This window comes from Symphodus melops (assembly GCF_947650265.1).
Source record: "Symphodus melops genome assembly, chromosome: 22".
Classification (NCBI taxonomy): domain Eukaryota; kingdom Metazoa; phylum Chordata; class Actinopteri; order Labriformes; family Labridae; genus Symphodus; species Symphodus melops.
In genome coordinates, this window is record NC_136712.1 from 17,532,346 (window position 1) to 17,541,704 (window position 9,359).

Genomic DNA, 9,359 nt, shown 5'->3' on the forward strand with positions numbered 1-9,359 from the left:
TGAGAGACAGTCTGTAACAAACAACTCACCTGTCTTGGTACTTTTCTGTGAACGACTACAGAAAAGGGAATCCAGAGTCGCAGCGCCCACTAAATACACCAAATCCTAAATCAAGCTCGGATCAGGTTCAGCAGTATTTTATTCAATGCACAATGGACTAATTTATAAATTTGTTACAATTCCTTTTTGCTGTACCAGAAAGCTTGCAGATATTCTCTCTTTCTTGTGCATAATAAGGTGCTAAATTTGCACTCAAGTAATTGTTTCAGCATGTATTAGATTAGAACTGATAATCCTTATGGGCTGTATCTCTACTCAGTGGCCTCAATGCACCAGGGAACTATTTGTTTTCCCTTTTATGTCAAACACATTCAGGGGGGGAGGGTTACACGTGTGCAGGTATGATGACGTGTTGCTGCCAATGAGAAATGCATTTAGAAGCTGCTCCTGTGAGAAGGAACACATTACCTATTTGTCATTTGGTTTTGGATCACAATCGCTCTTTTACTTACTTTTATAACCCACCACCTCAGCGAATTCACCTGACACTACACAAAAACAAAAGCCTAATCGATTATGTTCTGTCTGCTTTGATGTAGAACCATCCGTATCCTCATCATAGTGCATCATAGAATTGTGTAATTTAATTTAGTTTTAATTTAATTAATTAATTAATTTAATTTCAACCAAATCCTGTGGGAGATTTCTGTTTCTTTTGCCGCTTGATATCTCCGGCTACTCTTTTACTCGAACAATCTGCGCTGAACGATTTTGTTCTGAAAGCGACAGCGTGAAGGTGTTCAGAATGATCCCGAACCAAGCCGTCGAAGCTGCACCAAACAATATAAACTCTGTAACGCTCACTATGTCCTTTGAGTAAAATAAACCGCCCCTTGAGCCACCACGGAGCCTGGCTTTATTTTGACGAGAGAAGAAAGTATTCTCCTCTAAGATCTTTTTTTTTTTTTTTTTTTATTCTTTCTGAGCAGAAGAGAAATTACAAAAACAACAGTGGAAGAAAAATGGCTGAATCTTTGTGGCTGCGAGCTTGGAGTCTGAAAAACGATCCTCTGGCTGACAGGCTGATAAGAGCAGAAACTGTGAGGCGAGGTCACCTTCAGATAAACTGAGCTCTGCTAAATCATTCATCACAGAATATGACGGATGGGAAAGTGAGACCTCAACGTCTGGAATCATGGGGCACGACCGGGAAAACACACAGGTGGAGCTCTGAGCCAAAACAAACAGCCTGAAGTCAACCTGAAATGTCAGTCTGACAGATTTGGATTCTTGTTGGAAAGTACTTGAGGCTCAGCAATTATTTATTCAGCAATTATCTTATTTCTTGGCATGTCCTTTTTACATCATGTCCTACCTCCTCAGAAACGAATCAAGAAATTGTGCAGAAGCAGAATCTGAGTTTTTGTGTGTGCAGTGGTTTGCGTAACCTCACACGTTGATTGGGACCGCTGCATGGCTAAGTTAGCATTAATAGCTTGTACGCCACTAGGAAGGTAATTTCCTCTTCCCCTACACGAAACTTTCACATATACACTGAACTACCTCCTACTAGACTGTTCTCACAGCATAGCTCACATTTTGTTTCTTCTGTACCATGGAGCGACCAAAAAGTGAAACCAAAACATTTAGAGCCCCCCCTGCTGGCTGTCTGCAGTATAGGTCTCCCTCCTCCATGTAAACAGATCACAGTATACGGGTCAGACTAGAATATTATATAGACTGTAGAATATACTAGAATTAAAACGTGCATCAAAGTTGTCACAAACAATGTTTTTGTCATTGGTTTCAGTTCTTTTCTGAGAAGTTTATAACAAAGTATGATGATTGACAGCTCAGGTGACAAATGAGGCTCCATGTGCACCAGGTATAGACCCGAGGAGAAACGGTAAAAGGATATAGGACAAACTTAGTCATTGAATTTTGTTGAATTTTCAACAAATGTGAAAGTGTGCTTGATACTGACACGACAGCCTGTTCTGCTGTGGACTGCACCAACCTGAGGATCTCTGACTCTTAGTCGATAAACAAAATGTGTGTTTTGGTTCGAGGAAGGGACGGGGCATCAAATCAAAAAAAGTGGCTCTACCAGACAATCTCCTCTGTGCAGACTCTGGCTCCAATTATGTCAGATGTCAGTGCACATTGAGGGAGTATTGTGGCTTCGTTGTTGTGAAAAGATAAGAGGTAGAGGGACACCGTCCACCTTTATACAGCAAAAGGTTAGGTCACGGTGGGAAAAGGCTAAGTAATATAACCCGCCTCAAAGCAGGAAGACCAAGGCTGTGGAGTAATCTGGTTCAGTTTTTTACAGGCTAACTTTTCAACATCTCTTCAGGCCACTTTTTGTTTGATTTTCCCCTGCACGTATTTAGTGTTGTTCAGCTGTAACGTCTGCTCATCCTCTTCAAGTTTCATTTTGTTCATTCTTTGTCAGAAGTGCTACGAGGTCTCCGCGGATCATTTTAGCCCTGAGCACCAGCCGCTGATGCTAGGGAAATGTTAATTACCTTGCCAGCCACATTCAGACACTCCTCCCTCCCTCCTATTCTGCATTTTGCTGCTATCCATTCTCTCCCTCTATCATTTTCTCACACACACACACACACACACACACACGGACACGGAGAGCGAGTGTCTCTTTGCTTCCTCCTTTCTGCTCTGACTGTGGATTTTGGGAGGCAGTGAATTACCAACCAGAGATAGTACGACTCATCCCACAGGCACAAAGTGTTCTAGAAACTAGCAGAGTCCCTCTCAGGCCTTCTGTCAGAGGAGTGTGGCCATTTACAGATGCTGAAACTGAAGCTACACAAAGTTGTTACAGTAAAAGCATGTTAAAGTAAAGCCTGTGCAAGAGACTTAGAAAACAAAACTTAGCCACTACTACTAGAACTATTCATGACAGCATCCTGTGTAAGACTATTTTGATAGTAAATGTACATTAGTTTTAAACAGCTCTGTTTGAAGGTTTCATATCTTCAGACTTTGTATTGTGAACTGCAGGTTTCATACAGTTTACTGTTTTCAGTGAATTGCAGTACCTCATTAAACCAGTTATCCGTCATGTTGTTGAGAATATGTTGCACTTCCTCATGTAAGTGGAATTTAAAACACAAATACATTTTGACATGCCAGGGAAGATGTACAGTGATAATCCTCTGCTTATGTGAATCAGAATTTCGCCAAATTCAGAACAGAGTCCTGACATCTAATACCGGTGATCGGCCTGGGAAACTGGTCATAAAGGAGAGAGTCAGTTTAACCCTCCAAAGACTGAAAACTGAGAAGAGCAGCTGTAGCAAAGAACTCAAGAGTCTGAACATCAAAGCGGTGCAGCACGGTGGTAAGATGCACAAAGACGTCTTTTGTTTCCTGCTCTCTACTGACAGAAAAAAAAAAAGGTGTCCACATCAACATGCTAGTCCAAAAAATGACAGCCAAATTGAAGGCTGGCAGAGAATAAGAGGAGAAACACACGGAGTAAACAGACTTAAAAGGCGGACGAGGGAAGTGACATCACTGGACGCTAACACCAGACAGAGAGATGTCTTAAATGTCTTTGTTTAAGCAGGATGACCAAAACTCGGCCTGCAAAATGTAACTTCCTTGAATTGAATTCTTCACATTTTATGAATGAAATCGGCCAATCACATATGCAGGAATAGTATCACATCTTGGACTCTTTTTGCAATAATCTGACACCATTTTATTTATCTCGATAAACAGGCATCTGTACTGATACAATTGTTCTTGGTCAAACTTTTCTGCTTGAGAGACAAATCTGCCTGACACTGTGGTGCCAAAATGTTCCTGACTTCCTTGAATGCATCAGAAATGATCGATCAGTCCTCCATTAAACAACAAAATATTTCATGTTTGTTTTCTTCTGCTGTCGTGTTGAAGTTATTTTGGTATATAAGATAAGATTACTTTTCACACAGAAACTAAGACGAACAGTTAACGGATGAAAAGGCGCTCCTCTGGGGAGTTTAATTTTGCAGACGTCTCTGGAGGGCAAATATTGCTTTGCTTTTGATCTGAACACACGATCACTTCTTAACTTACTGATTAGGCTGTGAACAATCCAGCCCACCACAGAGGAAGTGTTGGCATGAAGCCGTTTATAGATAACCTCTTCGCCCTTCTGGCTTCAAAGGAACGCTCAGAAAGGTGGCCTTAACATCCTCTGCACACATACTGATGTAATGTTTGTTGTTCTAAGCAAAGTTTGGTTGCTAGTTTTGAATAAAGACATGGAGAAGAGACAAGACATCCAAGCTGAGTTAGCCTGTACTTATATCAGCAGTCAGCTCCTGTGCTGGAAGTGAAGATTTTAGAGGCTTTTGGAAACATCTCTTTTACACTCTAAGACGCAGTTTGATGAAGTTACGGTTAAAATGTCCATACAAAGTGACCATGTTAATGCTGCAGCAAAACTGTTAATGTGAATGTGTTGAAATTGTGAACTTAAAGGCCCAACTCTCGCACCTAGTGTTTAAAATAGGTACTGCAGTCCAAAGCATTGGTGAGAGCTGTCTGCCCCTCCTTCTCCCTACAGCCGATGCTCACCAGGTGACATCAATTAAGTCTGTAAGGGCTCAGGGTTCAGAGAGGAAATCGAGATTAATCATGTGTGTCTGTTCAGCACATCACACATGACCTTCCAGCATCATTTCTCCATGTCACTTCCTTTTTTTGTCACGTTGGCCTTTGACCCTCAGGGGGTAATACGTCTCTCACAGCCCCCCCGCTCCTCAGTGAGACCAAACTGATATCTAGACCCTCTCTGACCGCTGGCAGTCCATCACAAACCTGCCACACATGTTCAGCTGTGACCACATCCTCCTCATAAGTCATCGAAAAACAGTGGATTTATAGGCGCTGCGTGCCTGTCTGATAAGAAATTAATGATGGTGATAAAGTAACTGTGGGCCTGCGCACTTCCTGAGCGATCAAAGCAGCGAGAGATGATGCTTGGGTGAGTCAGACAGAGCCTTCATCCTCTCCGTGCAGCACACTCAGCGATTCCAGGAGGCTGTCAGCCGTGCTTTTCACATTTCGGGGGAATATGTTGCATTAAAAAATGCTTTGGAGGAGTCAGCGCTCAGAACAGAGTACTTGGCATAATTTAGAAGACTCCTCCTAAACTTTATTTGACAAGTTATATCCATCTTTAGACATATTTTGCATCAGATCAGGTTCCACATTCACACCCTGTACACACATGTTGCGACAGTGCGGCACCCAGCCGTCTGCACCCTGTGCTGCGAGTCGTGGGAGGGGTGCAGGCGGTGGGACAGGACGCCTGCTGTCCACATGTTTTTCGACTCCGGCTGACGGTTACAGTAAACACACACTCTGCTGCTGAGTCTGAGACACCTCTGAAACAAGAAACAGATCATGAAAGTAATCAGTGAGAAGCTACAAACGTTCTGCAGGCAGCTGACGTCACAAACCTGTCGTGTATTTGCAGGAACAACACGGTTCAACTCAGCAGTTTGGTTAGTGACCTTAAAATAAGAACCTCTAGCTTCACTTTCTACATGTGCAGGGCTCTCAGGTCAAGTGTGCAATGATGAATATGTGAGCTCTGTAAGGTTACGTAAGGATTTCAAAATTAAACTTCTTTGTTTTTCTTGGTTAACAAAAATGTTATGAGTTTTGGATGTGGAATAAAAATAACAGGGTTAACATCCCACAGCACTCCTGCATCTAAAGTCCCAGGGAAGCAGCTTATTTTATATTTTCGAAAAAGCTCCTCGTGTGGTTAAAAAAAAAAACCCCAAACTCAAACAGTACATCATGCTTTTTCTGGAGTCTATTCTCAGATGCAGATCAATACAAAGTGCTCGGTATTGTATTGTGAACAGTGTGTGTGGGATGGGTTCAAAGTAAAGTATAGTGTCTGTTTATGGTAATGGTCACGCACAACCGCATGGCTCACTGATGCGTTTTCTTTTTACATAATGGAATATATATTTGGATAACCATAGAGCTGTATGTCACAGAGGAATACGATATGTCTATAGGCTCAGTATTTACACACAGAGTTTCAGATCGGTGATAAAAGCAGAGGATGCCCAATCCCCAACTCTCATAGATACTGAAACGCATAAAAAAAAAAAAAAAAGAATGACACTAAAGGACAATGACGTTAATAGCAGAGGTCCTGCTCCACTTTTCAGAAAATGTGTGTTCCCTTCATGACATCACAAAGGGCAGTAGCCCCTCCCCCAGGTGGGTGACACTCCCACAGCTAGGTGTTTGTTCTGCCCTCTGAGTCTGCCTTCTCACCGTAAACAATAGGACATGGAGCGACAAAGCCTGAGCCACCCAGAGAGTGGGTGTGGCCAGACACAGCTCATTTACATATTTAAAGCTACAGACGCGGAAACAGCCTGTTCTGAGCAGGGCTGAAATAGAGGGGTTTATAGACATGATCAAATACAGGATCAGAGTGGATTTACAGCAACACACTTCACACACATGTTTTAATGTGCTCCGAGACTTATTCACACAGAAGAGGAGGAGAATATTGTTAAATCTGAATTATAAAAACGTGGCTCCTTTTCTTTTTAATTTCATCAGTGTTTTGATGACTTTTCTGTTTCAACAGACGTGAATATGGCAGGCTGGTGGGTTTCACAGAGTAGTCCCGTTATGAGAATATTTGATGCTACAGGTAAAACCAGGTGATGCTGCTCTGCTCCGCTCCTCTCATCTCCGGCTCAGTCAAAGAGCACAGGACTGATTCTGATCACGATTGATAAAAGCGAAGAGGAACGAGTGCACAAGCTGCTTCTTTATTATCAGACCGGCACTTTACTTCATGGACGACTGTGGAGAAATATTGATCGGCGCTCGGCCTCCGTTGACCGTTGCACAGATAACAGTAACTAAATGATGGATCTTTAGGATCCCTGAAGAGAACCTTTAGAACAGACCTCTGCTGTCTTGCAGCCAGAACTAAGTGCCGGCAGTCGCCCGAGGGATGTTAGCTCTTATCTATCATGTATCAGGCTGTGTTCGTGACTGCTAGCAAAGCGCTACAGGCTGTGTTCCTGCGCCCGGGGTTATAATCTCACTGACTTTTCAGGCTGTGGACGTCTTCCTCAGATCTGCCTCCTCTCTACCTGTCAAAACCCACGCTTTCAGCCAACACAAACGCCTGGTTGGTGCTGATGGACAGAGACAGCTGTGGTGGAAATACAAAACGTTTGAGTGAACACACAGCAGACTGTTTAAAGAGGCTGAAACCGGAGCTGCAGCCCAGATTAACGACCTCACGTCCCAATTAGCCCACTCAGCAAGAGGAAATGATCTGACCGGCCCTCTGCTTCCTTTCTACTCCGGGTAAGTGTGTGTGTGTGTGTTTCAACACAAGTAGGAGTGTGTGTCAGCGCTCTCTGATCTGATTCTAAAGAGTTCAGCGCAGCTCCCGACAGCTGCCCACTAGCTGTCACATGTTACCACATCCTGTTCATGTTGAAACTCCTTAGAGGTCTGGAGGACTCGAGGGGGATATACCCGGTTACACACAATCTTTTGATCTGTGTTTTTTTTTTAGTAGTCAGTTTTTAGTGAAGGCATGGGCTGCTCAATAAATCGTAATATTTAGCGTTATGGCATGATGAGCTTTCTCAAGAAACACATTGCATCATTTGCTTACATCATTTTCATGCAGTCAGATGAAACTCAAGTTAGCTATCAGCTCCCCTCACAGTTAATGCATCAGTCTCACAATATCAAATTTGGCATCACATTTTTAGCGCTTTCCTTAGATGCAATGGACTAAAAATTCAAAATATTTTAATTATGATTTTAAGATTGAAAAGAAAGGAACATTGGATTGTTCTCTTTCCATAAACAAAATAAATATTACAGGAAGGAAAGATATCATGGTGACACTTTATTCAAATATGATTGAGCCATATTAGGTGTACCTTTAAATCGTATGTTGAACATTTTATCTAATTAACTGCATTCAAGTGTCTGCTTGGATATTTTTCTTTGAAGACATTTTTTACTTTTGATCTGTTTCTAATTTCAACCTGTCAGTAAATCATGTCCCCACATGAGTTACAATGAGCAATGATAGCTCAAGCTGAACAAAGAGGGGAAAGAGAGACTTGCATCCCTCCTGTTTGTGCATTGATTGTTTGCAACCTCCTCTGTTTTGTATGGACATGCATGCTACCATTTGAAAAGCTTTAAGTGCATCTGGTCAGTCCTGTTTTATTCAGTCACACTTTTGTTTGTTTGGCTTTATTTTAGATGCACCACATGGATAACAAGCCTCGTCCACGAGAGGTGAAATCACTCAAAACAGAAACACCCGTTGTAACATGAGGACACTTCACACCTGTGATTCTGCAGCTACAACATGTTAAACTCTCTGTTGTGGGAAAGGCATCAACCATTTAGCAGTTGTGCGTTTGAATTGTAGGACATCGGTTACCCATTATCGGGTCTTGTAAAAGTGTTCATCGTGCAAGTTGCTCTAGTTATTTCCTCCAGAATACAATAAGTCCCCTGGAGTCACCTGAATGGGTTACGTTTGATTACTCAGCAGATGGACGGGTGTTATAACCAGTAGCTCTGATTTTTATACGAGTTCAGTTGAGTTTAAATTTTATGTTTGGCATCTGGACTCGTATCATCAAGGGGACAAATCGTTGGGGAATCTGAGAAGTGTAAGTTCTCAGACTACATTTAACAAAGGGAAATGAACATGTGTGACTGATTGCCTGGGATGTCTACATAATGGCTCCCTGGCATCGACTCTTTACAGAACTGAGTTATTGCTTACATTTTTTATTTTTTTCTAATTTTACAAGAAAAAATGCCCTCAAAAACACCAAAGTACTGGGGTGAATAGAAAAAAATCAACAACTCTAATCTAATCATTAGACGGAATCAGAGAAGTTTGAAAGTCATCATAAAATAAAGCAGTTAGCCTGCTGGAGCAACCTTTGTCTTCAGTTACGCTTCAACAACCATTCATTTAAAGGAATGAGGTGTTTGCAAAGACATTTCATTCAGAATGTGAAGTTTGTAATTTGAGGGGAGAAAATGACCACTTTGTGCACATTAATTATCAAACCAGAACCCTTTTAACTTGACAGGCTCTGTAGTCTTCTGACTCTGTCTCCCTGTGATTATTAATAAATGACAACGTGGAGAAAGAGTTCGGAGAAGTCAATGTGAGTGTAAGAGCCGAAGCTATCTGAGCAATTTTCCTACAGACAAATTAGCAGGAGGGATTGCTCTTAAAGTACACATGAATCTATATTTACCTTTATAAAGTGTAAGAAGTCTGCGTATATGATCGGTGTCTT